An 18,597-nucleotide genomic window follows, 5' to 3' on the forward strand; every position below is an offset into this window, starting at 1 on the left:
AGGAGAATGGTCACTTTAGATAAGCTATTACCAGCAGGAGAGTGGGTTTGTGTGTGTGTGTGGGGGGGAGAAAACCTGGATTTGTGCTGGAAATGGCCCAACTTGATTATCATACACATTGTAAGGAGAGTGATCACTTTAGATAAGCTATTACCAGCAGGAGAGTGGGGTGGGAGGAGGTATTTTTTCATGCTTTGTGTGTATATAAAAAGATCTTCTACACTTTCCACAGTATGCATCCGATGAAGTGAGCTGTAGCTCATGAAAGCTTATGCTCAAATAAATTGGTTAGTCTCTAAGGTGCCACAAGTACTCCTTTTCTTTTTGCAAATAATTATGAATGTAATTTAGACACCTAGCTACCTGATTTCTGCAAATGATGTAGACATCTAAATTACTTCATGATTCATGCCCATAAAATCTCATTTGCAAAATGGAATGCACCTTTTAGATATTCAGAGTAGACCCTTAAACATTTTGTGCCTCAGTTTCCTTATCTATAAAAGATTAATCTTACTTAGCATTGATATAGTTTTTACAAAGGATCTCAAAGTACTCAAAAGCCAGAAAACATTATTATCCCAGTGTCACAGATGAGGAAATTTAGGTGCAGGGAGGTTAAGTGACTTGATCAATTACACAGTAAGTCAGTGGTATGCAGGTCTGGCTGCCATTCCCACACCGTTTCCACTGCACCATAGAATAGAACTTTCCTGCCAGACAGGATGGTTATGAGACTTAGCCCATTAATGTTTCTAAAGTGCACTGAGATCCTCAGGTGGATTGTATTATTGTTCTTAAGGAAATACTCTTTATGGGAAGGAGAAAAGAGTAGAGATGGTGAAGAGTAATAATGTCCCTCACTTTTTCTTCCTTTCCTTTAATTTATTTAAGAATTCTGATCCTGGTAAACTTTCTTGTCTCTGCTAGGTAAATAAGCAAGTAGCAGCAGATTTGTGGTCAGAAAGCTTTGTCTGTATTCTCAGTGGACTGGCTGGCTATGGACTATTTATTCAGCATGTACAGCACTTCCCCAGAGAAATTTGGAAAGAAATGGGCTCCTTATGTGGACACACATTTAAATGCAAATTAAGGTTTTTGGAGTCAAATTCAGGCTGTATTTGTGGGAAACAGAGGTGGTGACACCGCACCCTTTCCCAAAGGAGTCCACTATCACTTTAAAAAAAGAAAAGGAGTACTTGTGGCACCTTAGAGACTAACCAATTTATTTGAGCATGAGCTTTTGTGAGCTACAGCTCACTTTTGTAGATGCACTGTTATCTTGTCTGAGACAGGCCTATGTATATACATCTTATACATTCTATTCCTGCTAACAGTAGGAATAATTTTTTGTGGGAGGAGGGGAGGCTGTGTGAAGCTATTTCCACCCTAAATTAAGACATACAGGATGGGACTACTCACAGTTGTGTAACGTTAAGCATGAGTGTAAATCTTTGCAGGATTAGGGCCTAAGAAACCACAAACTAATCATAGATTGGAGAACTGAGAATATTTTATTTCATTAAAGCTGTCAGTGCTATGAAGCCTCTACCATATTTTTACCAGTAAAATATCAAAGGTGATTTGGGACAAATGATCTATGTTTGGTGAAAGTATCTGCTCTGAGAGTTTAAAAATTGTTTCCATGCCTTCTGTGTTAGAGCTGGATTCTTCAATTTGCTCTGCTGGTGCAGGGGCTGGTGCATGGATTTCCTGATGCAGGATCCAACCCTTATTTGATATCTTTCTGATTTTGCAGGCTCAGGAGGACATGAGGGCCTCCTCAGTTCTCCTAATGACTCAACAAGAAGCATCCCCTCATACAAACCAGGGATTGGTTTTACAGGGAAAAATATGCTATTAGTTTTAGAAAAATTCTATTGTAATCTTTTATCAGAATTATAATGTTGTTCTGATACAAGAATTCTCTTTTATATTTCTGTGATGACTATACAATGTCCAGGATAGAACATATTAACATATAAATATATTATTCATGAAAAAAAACTAAATAAAAAAGACACACAAAGCACATCCAGTGTAACTTGCTGCGATAGTGCTGAAAGATCACTATAACAGTTGGGGGCAGCGGGGGGGGGGGGGAGAAATAATGGAAGTATGTTGTTTTTGCTCTTTGTTTTCAGAAAGTTTTACAATTAGTGTTCGGGCACGCTGGACACTGATTTCATTTCACAATATCGCACATAAGAGCGAGCTGAACTCCTCTCAGTGTATAACCAACCTCAAGCTACCTCGACAACAAGATACCAATAACCCTGTAATTTCAATTGCTTGCTCTTTTTTATGTGTTCTGTATCTCAGTGAAGTCTCATCTCTCCAGCCCACTGCCATAGGCTAATAGTCTGTAACAAAGCTCACCGTCAAAAATGTCAGTTATAATGAAAAAAGCAAGATCACAGATGAGAAAGTTGGCCTTAGCTAAATCCTATGGGCCCTACTTGCAGGTTCTGAAGTTTCTTCTGTTTCATCCACTAAACCTGAATTAGAAGGATGTGTTAAATTGGATCACCACAGCTTCTTTGTCCCATATCACTCATTACCCATCAAAGGACAATGGACAAAGGACAATGAACTCCCAAAGAATGCAAAAATGCCACTGTCAGCTGCCAGCTGAGTAAACACCGTCCCCAGCACTGCAAAGCAGGAATTGAGTAGTCTGCCTTTTAACACTGGATGAACTATTAAAATATCACTGACTGCTGGGCAGCAAGCAATAATCAGAGAACTTGTAACAGCGGATCCCACTCAATCCATTTCACTCTGTTCCAGCCCAAATGGTTTGTCATCTAGGGCCCCATTTCACCATTGCCTTATACCTTGGGCAGTCATTTACAACAGTGTAAAGAGGATGTAAATACTATTGGTTTCATATGGTAACATTTTAAACTGTTATACATGACTATGCAAGATACAAAGCAAGGTAGAATCTAGCTTTAGACATAACAAGGAAAGGTGAGATGCACTGGTGGCTCAGGCTCAAATTGGGATAATGAGAATAAGGAACATCTTTTTTTAAGGGGTGGTTATTATAATAATTATCACTATTGATCACAGTCCCTCTCTCCCTCTCTCTGAAAAAATAGTGTTTAATCCCTAAAGAAATCTAGGTAACAACTGATTAGCTAGCTGTATTTGTGCTGCTTCCTACTGCATCCCTCTGCAGCACATACCATTTCTTAAGCTCATTATGGTTTGTGAAGGAAGTAGAAGACGGGGGGGCAGGGGAGAAATTCCAAAAGACAGAGAAAAAGCCTGGTTTTCCTTAGCTCTAAATAGGCCCCTGCTGTATACATTTAGATATGTTTAATAGCAATTTTAGAGATCGTTAAACAAGTGAGCATCAACACCCAATGTCCCATGAACTTGGTAAAGCAGGGCTATGCATATTGGGTTCCTCTACTTTCGGTACATCCCACTGTTATTCCAAAAAAAGTGCTATTTCTTAATATTTAAACCATGAAATGTTGTTTGATCTGTCAACAGCCCATCCCACAACACTGAGCTACAAGCATGGGGCTTTGTGAATGCTGCTTGGGGACACCCAGGATGTTCAGATTAGTTCCAGGTTTCTGAGTTATTTTATATACTTCTGTAAGTCCCTTTTCAGCTGACTGCACCATCACTGCATTGCTTTAGTGGGACTACAATGCTGATATACCCTTGGAATATTTCAGTCTGACAACTTTTCCCATTAGAATTTTACTAACTACTCCGTCACATACCTACATCTTCCATCTCCTGGGGGACTAAGGAGAAGTCTACACCACAGCTGTGAGGTGCTTCCCAGCTTGAACAGACAGATACGCACTAGTTCTGCTTGAGCTAGTGTGCTCAGAATAGCAGTGTAGTGACGGCTTGGGCTAGCCACCCAGTACATTCCCAAAGAGTCCAGGTGGGTTTATACTCAGGTGGCTAGGCCAAGCTGTCGCCCATGCCACTGCTGGCTACACTGCTATTTTTAGTGCACTAGCCTAAGCAGAACTAGTGTGTGTCTGTATACCTGAGCTGGGAAGCATGATCCAAATGGCAGTACCCTATATGAAACCAGTCTTCTTGTCCACAAATAATACATTCCAAATTGTGCAACAGTGGGAATGATTCCTGCTTTGTGACTAAATCACTAGACATCCAGGGGCTGAGTCTAATCACACTTACACTGGTTTTACACAGATGAACTTCACTGGAGTTACTCATAAATTTACACCAGTGTGAAAATGGTAACATATCCTAATGTGCAATTTAGTACATCACTGATGAACCTAGCCCAATCACTCTTTAAGGTTCTAAATGATAGTGTAAGCTAGCGTTAAAGAGATACTGTAAACATAAAAATCTGTGAACAAGTTTCTTTAAATAAAATAACAGATCCCCTTCATTAATTTTCTGGAGGTCACATATTCTGAATCAGAATTCTGGAGGTCTTTGGAACTAATTTGAGTGAGGAGATCTGGAAATCTCTATGAAACTCTCATGGCATCCAGCTAATGCCAAACTTTTGGGTTTTGTTGTTTATGTAGCGCATTCATCTATGCAGTTAAGACATTAAAAAAATCATTTAAAGGCCTAATCCATAGCTGGTGTAAATCAACATAGCGACACCAATAGCTAAGAAGTTGGCTATAATTTTTCTTTAAAAATACAAATGCTGATGAATGGCAAGTGTGACAAAGTTCCTCCTCTACCTTGGTGGGTCTTACGCTTATTGGCGGATTTGCTCACCTTGGAGCGTCACGGCAGCCCTCAGTTTCGCTGTTTTTTGTGAACCCACAGTCCAGGTCAACTCATCCTGTGTCTGACCAGGAGTTGGGAGGTTTGGGGGAAACCCGGGCCTGCCCTCTACTCTGGGTTCCAGCCCAGGGCCCTGTGGAATGCAGCTGTCTAGAGTGACTCCTGGAACAGCTGTGCGACAGCTACAACTCCCTGGGCTACTTCCCCATGGCCTCCTCCCAACACCTTCTTTATCCTCATCATAGGACTTTCCTCTTGGTGTCTGATAATGCTAGTACTCCTCAGTCTTCCAACAGTCCGTGTTTCTCACTCTCAGCTCCTAGAGCCTCTTGCTCCCAGCTCCTTACACGCGCACCACAAACTGAAGTGATCTCCTTTTTAAACCCAGGTGCCCAGATTGCCTGCCTTAATTGATTCTAACAGCTTCTTGATTGGCTGCAGGTGTTCTAATCAGCCTGTCTGTCTTGATTGTCTCCAGAAGGTTCCTGATTGTTCTGGAACCTTCCCTGTTATCTTACCCAGGGAAAAGGGACCTACTTAACCTGGGGCTAATATATCTGCCTTCTATTACTCTACTGTAGCCATCTGGCACGACCCTGTCACACAAGACAAAGGAAACCATTTCGAGGATTCTCATATTATCAGCAGGAAAGGGAAAATATGCACAATACAAGTTTTCCATGCACTGTACCACCTCTCTTCGGCAAACACTATTTCTAGGGATGAAAAAGTAATTCAATATCCATGTCCATTTGGTCCTTGACCTCTGTACTAAGAGTCTACCAACAATGTCTCAGTTAGAGCCAATTGTATTGAGAGTATTTGAGATGTGAACATTTGGCCAAAAAAAAAATGAAATGAGGCCAAATAGCTTCCATATAGCAATAACTGTCCAGTTATAACTAATGTAGGCCAGATTCTAACCAGTGACCTGAAGATGAACAGCCCAGATCCTATTTCATGAGTTCCTTGATTTCAGACTTTCTAAACCTTGCAACCACTGAGAAAGACCACAGAAGTGGACCTGTAGCCCAATATCCTCCTTAGTCTGTAAGCTCCGCAGTTTTTTTTTGTTTTTTTTTTACAAAGCAAGAATGACACATTTTGAACTGGAGCAAACCTCCCCTCTCTACAGGTGTGCTATTCTGAAAATAAGTTTGATTTAAAATGTTCAACTGGCATGCCATTGTATTAATTATGTTTTGGCATAAATCAATGTGCCATGTTAACTGACTAAGTAACATGCCTCTGGTGTAAATTTGATGGTTTTCCATGTTACATTTGCTATTTCAGTGGATTGTTAAATGTCAAGTGAATGTTTTGTGCTGCCTTTAGACCTCACCTTTCCCAAGATATCCCAAAGATAAGAGTTCCTGGCCCTAATTCACATCACTCCTTTGTACCACAGAATATATAGCTGGTAGCAATCTGATTTCAGTTTAAATTCCTCCCCGTCTCCCCAGTAGAGCTCTGTAAAAGCAATCTGCAGCTGGGACTGGGTCTTGTTACCTCCCCCCATTTCCTTCCTTGTCTCTGCCCATACTCAAGGCCCTTCCCAAATAATAACAGCCTGTAAGATTATCAGATCTGACTCCATCCCCTGATGTTGCTCTAATGACTCTTGTATGTGGTTGAGCAATTCCCTCAGCCTTTGCCTCCCACCAGAGAGCAGGGATCAGGAGGTAAGATGTACAATTAGAGTTGAAGTGAAAGTCTGTATACAAATCTTGAGGAGCGAGGGGTTCCTGATTGAAAAGTATATGGGGAGGTGCAGTAGGGTTCCTCTGCTGACCCACCCTGTAAGCAGCTGTTTGAACACTCCAGGCTCACTCCTTGTGGCAGGTGCAGCTTGCTAACGCTACCAGGTTACATAAAGAAGGTGAGAGCGACTGTCTGGGCAGAGAGAATTACGGTCGGAGACAGAGAGGTTTCTGCAGAGAAACCACAGAAACACCCAAGGCTGGAAAGAACAAATAGGGTAAGGTTTCTGTCATGTTGTGGTTTCAGCAGCAAATAAATTCCAACCTCAGGAAGAGGATACATTTGCACCAGATTATGACTGAGCATGGGCACAATCTAGCTCCCTCTGAATTCAGTGGGGGTATTTCCACAGATTTCAGACCTGCTTCAGGTAAGACCCCGCTTTCTGTTCAGAGCAAGGAGAGAACCTCCCTTGAATGGAATCCATGCACTGTAACCAAGCCGTGTCTCTATTTTTAGACCAATTCACAGCATGTTCACTACTTAGCTTTCTCACTTGCTGACACAATTAGGTACCTAGGCATATGAAGCTCACTTCTGCCCTCAGTTAAATGGGTGCAATTTCTACTGCATTACCGAGGGATGATGAGCTCAGATCTGCCCTCAGTGTCAAGCGGGCTGTCCCATTGTTTCATTGGGCTGGCCGGAGTGTCACTGAGGGCAGAATTAGAGACATTTCATATAAAGCGTTACCAGCTTTTTAATCATAAAAACAAATTAAAAGATTAGGGTCTGTCCATGCCTGGGGCCCCAAGGTGCTGCTGCAATACAAATAATTACGAAGAATTATAATAAGATAAAATGATAATTAAAAAGAAACCGATTTGAAATATGAGCACAGTTTTCTCGGGTTAAACATTTTATTAATAATGAGGAGGCCATGGGTCTGCCATCTCTGTAACCCCTCACTTATTTCTGAACACTTTTCATCTCTTGAAAAGTAATCTAACATTTGTTCCTGTTTAGAGCAGTCTCTGGATTATTTAGACATGTCATCAAGTATTGAGCCCTAACTCTAATGGCATTTTATCTGTTCTGAATTTACAAAGACATTTCATTTTTTTTGAGTTCAAGAAATTATTTTCTGTCTGCAATATGAAAAAAAAATTCCTGGTTTGCTCTTGGCTCCTTCCCTGTCTAGTCCAAACACTGAAAATGTCAAGTTTGCTCACTAATTAAACATGTCTGTCTTGGACTACACTTGTATCCTTCACCGTGATGGTGCAGAGTCCCAGGGAGACATTATACATTCATGTTTTGAAATACAGCATTTAAAAAAAGTTGTGTGACACAAATACAAACTTATTGGAACAATCTTTTAACAGGTAAAGCAATCATAACCTGGGAGAAGCGGAAGAACGGTCAAGCTGGTAAGTTCCAGTGGAGATCTGGATGGGAATTTCCTCAATATTTGGGGGCATTGGGATTTCACAGTTTTGGTTCAGACCCATATGTATTTACAAGAGTTTGATGTAATTTCAATTTCTGGTGGCAGTGAAGGGGAAAGGTGATTAGGGTGGTTGAATCACCAAAGGTTCAAAGTTCAGTTAGAACAAGCCACCAAAAGCCTAGCTGAACTATTCAGATGTGAGATGGAAATCTCCCAAGAGAAGGCCTTCTTGCGGTTTTGTGGCATTTCTAATTTTGTTCTAAAACACAAAAAACAACATCCTCATTTACACAAGCAATTCTGAACTTGAAAAAAATTATTCTTTTCAAGTACAGTTTTAAAAGTGGTTGACGCTTCACATGGTGCTTGTGCGTCTGGTGTTTCCTATTTTATTCAAGCCAGCTACACATTTCTAGTTTAAAAGTAACATTTTTCTATTGTCTGCCATTTCCTTTGAGAGTTCTCTTGGGACAGCGGTTTGTAAGGCAGGATTACCATAAGTGATTGAAATAAACAGGATCTTAACTGTGTTCAGGACACAAGGCCTCCCACGAAGATAGGACAAAAAAAAAATAAACAGCTAGCACCTCTCATGAAATGAGAAGGGAGAGAAAACGAAAAGAAGGAAGAATATTTAAAATAGAGAGGAATTGTAATTTATGGTAACATATATGGAAAGTACTCTAATACAATAATGAGCTGTGTGGCATAAATGCCTAGAGAGATTAGATTATAACAGGATGAGAAGGGGAGGGAGGTTAATTTAAAAACTCCATTAAATAAAAGTGACAATAACAAGGTGAATAGAACAGTGGTTTTTAATGGATAATTTCTTTGTGTTCCCTAAATGTAGCTAGCACAAAGATGTCACAGTGATGATAGGTAGGTCTATCACATTAGCACTGTTTTGCAGGACTGGACCCTCTCCTGCACTGTTATACACATTTAAATATGTATCACAGAGAAAAGGCCCTCTGCATCTGATAATACAGTAGGTTCCATTTTGTACATTTGCACAAAACATACATATTGCTATTGTGTGCAGCCGTGACCCTGTACAAGAAAGTAAAAGTGAGCATAGCTCCATAAATAGCCATTACGTACACCACACTGTAGGCCCATGTCCTGCTGAGAGCAGACAATGCAAACTTTCCCTGCATGGGATGCTTCTTTAACCAATCATCAGTTCTGACATGAGTGCTGGCTGCTTGCCTCTAGCCCAGCCCACAGAACACATCAGTGCTGTCAGCGCAGCTGTGTCATGTATGCTCGGACACGCTGAAAACTGAAAACACAGATCTGGAAAGATGCACCTGGAAAAACTGGCAATGCTGGCCAAACACTATGCAAGATGTTAACTCAGCATTATGAACAGAAATATGGCGCATGACAAAGATGACAGTCTCAAGATTACAGGATACACATGCATAGTATTGTAATTCTACAGTTGTACCCGATGATAATAATCTGTCTAATTGTGGCAGCAGTTCACTACTGGAATGCAATAGTCCAGAACTGAGTACTGTGGAGGGAAAAGTGACAGATGACTGGCTTTCTTGTCACTTGGTTTCTTAGCTCTCGAAATGTTCCTCAGAAGTAACGACCTGTACTGAAACTGCAGTACTATGGAGGCCTGACACACACCTTTTTCACCCTTCCCTGCCCACTTTTCTGCTTACGCAGGCCAAAGCAAGTTGGTAGCACAGAGTGGGTGTGTAAGATCTGGCCAACTTTTGCAAACATGATGATATGGAATATGCTGAGCAGGAGACAATGAGAAGAGACTGGAAAGAAAGACAAGTGCTTGGTGGGGAGGCAGCTAGGGAGGGAAAACTGGGTGAGTGGGAAAAGAAATGGGGTTGGTTTGGGTTAAAAGGGAGAGAATGAGGGATTTGTGGAAGAGACTGAAGAATTGGAAGGAGAGTGAGGGAGAGGCTGTTTGGGAAGGAGAATGGAGGAGGAGTGATTCAGGATATGCTGAGGGAGTAACAGTTAGAACTCATTGGAACTATTACTTTGCTCATTGCACTAAAATGGGAAGATATAAAGACTTAGTGAGAACTACTTGTAGCACTAAAGTAATTCTAAATCAATTAGTCGGATGCTTACTTGAGCAATTTAGACAATGGATTAAATACTTTTCTAGCTATATATCATGAGGCTTTTTTTTGGCCAGTTTATAATGCCTGCTGTTCTGCTCAACACTGTAATTCAGATAAAGATATGAGAATATTGTTTGGGTGTGTTACTGTCACATACTTGTGTTTTGGTAAATGGAAAGTTAGCAGGACTGTGCTTTCTGAACACATTTTCAAATGTGCAGGATGCTAAATTAATCTTTTTACACACTATGCAGGGATTTCTTGATTCTCCCCATTATAACTGAATTAAACCAAAAGGTAAACTTTTCAAAAGCTCTAATGACTTAGGAGCCTAAGGTATGTCTACGCTGCAGCAAGTCTCAGAGCTCAGGTCGACAAACTCAAGCTTGCGCTATGGCATTAAAAACAGCAGTGTAGCTGCTGTGGCTCTGGCTGGAGATTGGGATCTGCAGCATGGGATTGGGGTGGGCATCAGAACCCAAGCTCCAGCCCCAGCTGCAATATCTACACCACTATTTTTCATGCCGTAGCACTAGCCCTGCGAGCCCAGGTCTGTAGACCCACATTCTGAGCCTAGCTGCTGCGTGTTTAAAGCACAGAGTAGACATACCCTAAGAGTTCCATTCTCAAAAGTGTTATAGGCATGTAGAAGCCTAAGTTTCAATGAAAATCAGTGGGACTTTGGTTCCTAGCCACTCAGGAGATTTGAAAGGTAAGGGCAAAAGAGATGAAGGAGGGAATGCCAGGGGGGAAAGGCATTATTAGAAACTTTGGCTACATTTCCATCCTAAGCCTGGGTGTTAACTTTAAAAAAAATCTTTAAAGTTATATATATTTTAAAGTAGTTGGGGCAGACGAGTTTTTAAATTGTTTACTGCCTAATTTGGTCCTCCTCATTTATTTATGAAAGGTCTGAGTACAGGGCCCAGTAAAGGTAAAATGAAGTTTTCCTCTAGTTAATTTTGTACTTTTCATTATGATGTTGGATGTCCACACTGAACATCTTTACTGATAGTGAAATTTACTCCCATGCAGATGGTCCACACAATGGCACTCTATCACTTTGACCCTAAATTCAGGGCTTTGGTAGGTCTTAGGCAGAGCTTATGAATTTCACATAAAGAGAGAGCCTGGATAAAGAAGGAAGAATTCCCTGCCCCATAAAGGCCTAATTTTCAGAGATGAAGTGCATTTGCAGAAACAGTAGGCTTTAAATGAAGCTGTGGATGCTTGACACCATGAAGAAATCAGGAAAGACATCTTTGTCTAATTATGTCATGGTTAATAGGAAGTTAGCTTGCCTACTTTGAACTTTACTGTGCTGATGACCTTGCTTATAACAAGACGACTGTAGATGTCTGCTTGATGAATGTGTGCTCTGATAAAGAAACAAAAGTTCTGCACTGGATTTAAGAAGCTTAGACAACAGCAAGGTAATTCAGACAGATTTTTCATACACGAAAGATGGGTGAAACACGGGAAAAGCCTACTTAGGCAATAAAGGAAAGTAGTATAAATCTGTTAAAGAAAGGAGCATGACAACCATTTGTGAGCTAAGGTAATGAAATAGGTTGATTTGTATTTACTTGGGTTAAAAGGGTAGACCTTAATGGATATTATACTCATTAAGTTCTGTTTCATTAATTTCATTCTACAGCTCTGTGGGGATTTCAGTAGAGGATTTTAGATGCAACATGAACATAATATACATTGTATGTTAAGCAAAAACAGATTCAGTTCATAAAACTTTAACAAGCGGTGACTTACCTGGACTAGAAGAGAAATGGCCAGAAATCCAGAACAAGCACAATGAGAAATCCAGCATTTGCTGGGATGCTTGAAGGGATCTATTTCTTTTAATACACAATAGATCTCTCTTAGGTATTTGTAAAAGCTCCTTTCACTTTAGTATCTAAGCACCAGAAATAGGCTGACAATCTCTACTTTGTATTGTTCTATGCTATTGCAGCAGATTTCTTTTAAGGAGCAAGAGAGATCTGAGACACTTAGATGAATAAACCATCTCATCTCTGAGGGGATGGCAAAACACCTGAAACTCAGGTGTGAAATACTTAGACCACATGAACCACAGATTAGAATACCAGAAAAGGTCAATTTATACGTCAAGAAACAATAAATAATTTGAGTTCTGTATAGTTTATTGTACAGGGTCTTTCTAAACAAAGAGTTTGTTTGCTCTGGATGAACACTGAAGATTCCACGGCACTTTTCATAAGAGGAGAGATTTGCAGGAGTATCTTTGCCCAGAATGTCCCCTCTATCCTTGTTGTACAGTGTGCTAGTTATGTCAAAGCTGCTTTTCAGAAGCGCTGTACGTATACATTATGGGCCAGATCTTGACTGCAGCGGAGTTCTGTTCAGACCCAGGGAGGGAGGGAATATGTTAGGGAGTCATTTGCAGCTACCTCATCCTCAACTGCCAACCCCAACATAGTCAATGCTGCAAGGGAGCAGCTCAAACAACACTAGCATAAGGTTCTCCCGGGATGTTACACCAATGGAGAACTGGGCATAGCAGAGCTTCTCTTTGCCACACTCCCACCCCACCATACCTACCCCCTCTCCTTATGGTGAAGGTTGGGAGGCAGCTGGAGTGGTGTACATGATACAAACTGAACTTAGTGGACCAGAGAATCTGGCCCTATGTAAAGTGCTTTGGGATACTTCAAACTGAAAAGTACCATATATAAACGAAAAATATTGTAATGAACTGGCTAATGTGGTCATTCTCAACCTTTTGGGACTCAGGATCCATTTGTAAACCTTGATGGCCTGTTGTGACCCAGTAAATAGATTTAGTGCCAAAAACATCTGACTTACTAAATATTTCTTACCAACAATATATACGATATTATCTTAATGCTTAATATAAGTACTAAATAAGTGCACCATGTGTACCATAGCGGTAGGTCCTGCAATTCTTGTCCCATAGGGTAGCTGGGCACAGGTTCCTGCACCGGGTGTTACAACCTATGGGGTTGCAATGTCACTCAGGTTTGGCCCAGCTAGCCCAGATGGGGGCTGGCTGGACCAAATCTGTGAGAGTGGCGTTGTTAACCTGGCACATGGGGTCACAGTGCCACTACTAAAATTTCCTCCAGCCGGCCCTCCATCATCATGACGGACAGGCAGCTGGGTCAAACCTGAGAGACACTGCAACTCTGTGCACCAGGTCACAATGCCTGGAGCAGAGAGCCAAGCCCAGCCAATTGTGTGTGACCAGAACTGCAGAACTGCCACCACTGTAAGGTGAATGCAGGGTGGACTTTGCAACAACCCCCTTTCCCCCAATGGCCCCACACCACCATCACCCCTTCTGGGCCTCCCACATGACTCTTGGAGGAGTTCTAGCAACGCAATTTTGGATCACAAGCCATGGGTTGAGAAACCCTGGACTTGCGTATATGTGTGCACCACTGCTCCCTATTGAATGAAATCAGCTCTCTTAGCAGTAGACAGACTGACTCGCAGATAAAAGATATGTTCCTTTCAGCTCAAATAGTAGGCTCCTGTGCTTACTGAGTAGGAGATCTGAGTTCTTTTTCTACTGTTTCTATGAAGCTCTGAGTGGCTGTGGTGTCCAGCATAGTGACAATCATGACATGGTTAGTGGACCATATATGTTACTATATTATGTTTGATGGAAAAGGCTCTTTACTGAATTTAGTTCAAGTACTAGAAGGCAAGCATTCATGTAATCTACTCCCTCAGTGAAGGGGAAATGTATCCACCAGCACTATACCATTGTCTTATGCAGAAGACGAGGAAGTTTATGTCTAAATTCATGGCAATTCATTGATCACCTGCTCCTACGCTAAGCTTCCCCATTGTTAGAGTTCTAATTTATCACTTCCCAATAAACAGACCAAATACCAGCGTGGTGGTCAATTTGAAAGTGGTTTGGTTAGTCTAGGAAAAGCCCAGACCCTGTTTGTTGATCTAAAACATAGCTTGTATACTGTTTATCTAATCATAGTTTTGTGTGAGGCCAGTTCTATGTTGGTCTCTGAACCATAAAAAGCTGCCCAGTAAACCCAGTTAGAGTTTGGTGGTGGCAGTGGATATTCCAAGGACAAAGGATAAAATTAATTTGTACCTTGGGGAAATTTTAACCTAAGCTGGTAAAAGTAAGCTTAGGAGGTTTTCATGCAGGTCCCCACATCTGTACCCGAGAGTTCAGAATGGGGGAGGAACCTTGACACCAAGTAAGAGAAAATGGTTTTGCATTTACTCTCTCTACTAGTGTCACAGCTAGTCATTATGAGAGAACAAGGTGGAATAATAGAGAGTCTACTATTATCATGAGACCTAGTGGTTTTAGCACACTTTCTTAATCATCCAAAGCAGGGAAAATATATGCACAGTATTGCCATCCCTGCATTCCAAATAGTGTATTAGGCCCCCACAAAACATGAAATTGGCTTAAAATCATGAGATTTTAAAATAAAATAAACCTTGTATCTTATTATTTGCCTTTGGGTTTCGAGCCTTTAGGATTCACATTTTTAACCTTTTCCCTGAAACCACGAGGATGAGAAAATTACCTTTTTTTAAAATGAAAACTGGGATTATCACATGAACCATAGGAGCTGGTGCTTGAAGAAAAACAACACATATTGTGAGACTCGTGACAAAATTATGAGCATTTGGGAGACTGTCTCTGCAGCAATAATATACTTGAAGTCAATGCTAAACAAAAGGCAATGACACCTAATAGTACTAATGGAATTTTTAAAAATAGTAAAAACTTGTCTTAGTCACCAAAGTCATCAGACCTGACTCAGAATCAAGGCAGATCATAAAAGGGATCCAACTCCCCAAAACTCAATAAAAAGACTTCCAACTAGCCTTGGATCAAACCCTTTAAAGCCAATCTAATTTAATAAGATAATTTAGCGAGATAACCCTTTCCCCATCTGTGTTATGATCTAAACACTGAAGAAGCAGAAGACTGAGGACACAGTTTGAGGTATTTCAGCACTATATGCCTTCCCTCTAACTTTGTTCTCTGTCTTCTGGTGTCTGTGCCTTGTCATGGTGGTACAGCTTGCATGCTCTAACGATCCCCAGAGTCTGTGTCGGCGTGGGCTTTTTGCTCCTGGCAGGTTCAACCATGCCGGATTGGTCTGTTGGGGAGAGGCCAGACAAAACAGACACCCTGGTCCTCCAGATTTAGGGCTTAGGCACAGGGCTAACAACCCTGTCCTGTAAAAAACAAAATATGTTATGGAAACAGCGGCGGAGAAATCAATCTTTACTATGTGCTATGGCCTTCAGGAGCCAATGACCCGTATGACTGCCAGTGGTGAAAGCTGAAAGGAAGCCACTGGCATGAAGACTGAAGTGCTCGACACCAAGACAAAACCAAACTTGTTTTTTGGAATGTATGGACAACGTACGAAACAGGGAAGCTAGCTCAGGTCACAGCAGAGATGAGACACTACAGCGTACACATCCTGGTGGTCAGCGAGAGCAGATGGATGGGATCAGGAAGATTAACAACAGACTCAGGAGAAACTTTGCTGTATTTTGGACAGGATGATGGACAACACCATGACAGTATTGCCATCCTTTCGAAGAAGGGAGTGGAGCATTCCCTGCTTGAGTGGAAATCCATCAGCAACAGACTTATGAGAGCCAGACTGAAAGGGAAACACAATAATATCACCCTGATTCAGTGCTACACTCCGACAAATGACAGTGATGAAGAAGCAAAGGACAAATTCTACCTTACATTACAGATGGAGTTAGAGAGTACCACGTCACAACCAAACTATCATCATGAGAAATCTGAATGCCAAGGTGGTAAGGACAACACAAACAATGACAGAGCAATGGGAACACATGGGTGTCGCACCATGAATGAAAAAGGAGAGAAGCTTATTGATTTCTGCAATATGAATGACCTAGACTTCGGCAGAACCCTATTTCAACATCGTGAAATTCACAAGCTGTCATACTGTTCTCCAAATGGCAGAGATAAGAACCGGATTGATCATATGATGATCAATGGCAAATGACAACACTCACTGACAGATATGAAAGTGAGAAGGGGAGAAGATGTTGGCAACAACCACCACCTTGTGACAGCCTCCATCAAGCTAAAACTGAGAAGTGTGGGTCCACCAAACAAGGAACATAGATGTTATGATGTTGACAAGCTAAAGTCCCCTGAAATACAGAAAGCCTTCATTCCGCAGTTAAAGAACAGGTTTCAGGCACTTGCAGATGATGAAGAGGAGGGGAATGCAGATGAGAAGATCAACAAGAAGAAGGACAAAGTAACAACAATTTATAAACAGGACAGTGAAGCCTGTCTAGGCTACAGGCAGAAGAGAAGGAAGGAGTGGATCATACCCAGCACATGGAACGCCATAGAAACCAGACGAGCCCTAAAGAAAATGTTTTAGACACAAAATCCCAGAAGCTAAAGAACAAATACCACGAGCAGCATAGCAAGGCACACCAGGAGGTCAAATGCCTTGTGAGAGCGGACAAACGATGTTACAGTATATTGAAGATCTGGCAACACAAGCAGAGGATGCAGCTGCTTGTGGTGAACAAGGAACCACTTACAAAATGACGCGGCTTACCAGTGGTAAATGGCAGACACCAACAAACACTCTCATCAGGGACAAAACGCCCCCCACTGACAACATAAAAAGAATAAGAAATGCGCTGGACACAGCATTTCAAAGAATTGCTGAACAGGGAGCCACCTAAAGAGGAAGCAAACGTCCAGAAGCAGAAGAAGATCTTGATATCAACACAGACACCCCAACTAAGGAAGAGATCATTCAAGCCATCAAATCCTTTAAAAATGGGAAAGCTCCTGGCAAGGATAACTTGAATGCAGAATTGTTCAAGGTAAATCCTGAGTTAGCAGCATCTGTTCTGGCCCCTCTATTTATATCAGTCTGGGAAAGGAAAAAAGTGCCAGATGAGTGGACCAGTGGGGTTATAGTGTAGATACCAAAGAAAGGAACTCTCAGGGATTGTAATAACTTGCGTGGTATCACCCTTTCATCTGTGCCAAGCAAAGTATTGTGCAAGATCATAGTCCGGTGTATATCAGAGGCAGTTGATAGCATTCTCAGAAAAGAGCAAGTCAGTTTTCCGAAAGGGCATGGATGCACAGACCAGATCTTCACTCTACGAAACATAATAGAACAATACTTAGAATGGCAACAGCAACTCTACATAAATTTCATAGACTTTGAGAAGGCTTTTGATAGCATTCACAGGACCAGACTACGGCTCATTCTGTGGGCATATGGAATCCCTCTCTGTATAATCATCATCAAAAGCTTCTATTCCAATTTTACATGCAGTGTTGATTATAGTGAGCTCAGTTTTGAAGTCAAAACATCAGGGGTGTGTCATATCTGAAATCCTCTTCAACATTACCATTGACTGGGTAATGTGGCATACAACAGAAGACATGCCAAAAGGCATTAAATGGACACTCTTCTCATCCTTTGAAGACCTGGATTTCGCAGATGATCTCGCTTTCCTATCACGTACCCAACACCATATACTAGAAAAAACAGCTCGACTCAACGCATTCAGCCAGCAAATTGGACTGAAATCTTGGCTGTACCATCTGCTTGAAAACAAACACTACCAAGTGACAAATATCAAAGTTTGCCAAAATCAAAATATAAACTTACCTGTGTCCTTAACGCTCAAGATTATTTTCTAGAAGTCCTTCACTTTATCCCATGGAAGGCAACGAGAGCCTAGATATTTTGTTTCACAAGATAAAATGATGCCTCCTGATGAAGCCTTGGAAAGACTTTGTGATTTGATTGGTCATTATTGCCAGCTGCTAAATATTTTTCACAATAGAAATCTCTTCTTGTGCATGCATGATCTGAGACATCATAAAGTGGATTTTTGAAAAGTGAAAACTCATACCGTATTTGATTAAGATTATGATTTATTTTCTGTTATTGAAATCCCTTTCTACACAGAAGTCAATAAGATACTGTAAAATTCTAATCTGTGCAAGCATATGGGATATATATTACTTACAGTACATGCAATCCATTTGTCAGTGACATTGGCAAATCTAATTAAATGTCCTAGTTGTAGTTACGCAAGGAAATAAGTTTGTGCAGGGCATTTTCTTCAAAGAAGAATGTCTGTTAAGAATAATTCTATTGTTGTTAACAAGGTTAGAAAAGGTTACAAAAATAAACACTGGAGATGATGTACAACTATAGTAACTATAGATTTATTCAAAGAAAAATGGTCAGACTGGATTATTAAGAAGCTATCTTAACAAAAGGTTAAAGATAGTTAAACTATCAAGGGAAAGGATATAAATTATTGCATGGGGATTTAGAGGCATGAAATACATAGCCATGTAATGCACTGTAAATTAAAGTCATTTATAAAGTACAACTGGCACCCATATATAAAAGAGACTGCTTAGTCAGCAAAGGTGGGCCCTGCTATTCGTCATTACTGGAGTAATTCTGTGGGATAGCACAGTATGTGTTTATTAAATGCTCATTATTGTCAAAATATTCCAAAATATTAATGGTCACTGAAGACAACTGCTAAATTGTT

At 40.9% G+C, this 18,597-nt stretch overlaps 2 long non-coding RNA genes across 16 annotated transcripts in view; one reads left to right on the plus strand and one right to left on the minus strand.

Annotated features, from left to right (window-relative positions):
• LOC140896235 (uncharacterized) overlaps positions 1-18,597 on the minus strand; it is a 381,899-nt gene that overhangs the window by 141,998 nt on the left and 221,304 nt on the right. The window lies entirely within an intron of this gene.
• Positions 1-18,597, plus strand: part of LOC144929167 (uncharacterized) — a 217,145-nt gene that overhangs the window by 141,422 nt on the left and 57,126 nt on the right. For all 10 annotated transcript variants that reach the window (XR_013634482.1, XR_013634481.1, XR_013634480.1 and 7 more), the window contains exon 3: positions 7,836-7,880. This is a non-coding gene — a long non-coding RNA (uncharacterized LOC144929167). The remainder of the gene's footprint in view (positions 1-7,835; positions 7,881-18,597) is intronic.

The sequence above is a fragment of the Lepidochelys kempii genome, chromosome 12 (assembly GCF_965140285.1).
Source record: "Lepidochelys kempii isolate rLepKem1 chromosome 12, rLepKem1.hap1, whole genome shotgun sequence".
Classification (NCBI taxonomy): Eukaryota; Metazoa; Chordata; order Testudines; family Cheloniidae; genus Lepidochelys; species Lepidochelys kempii.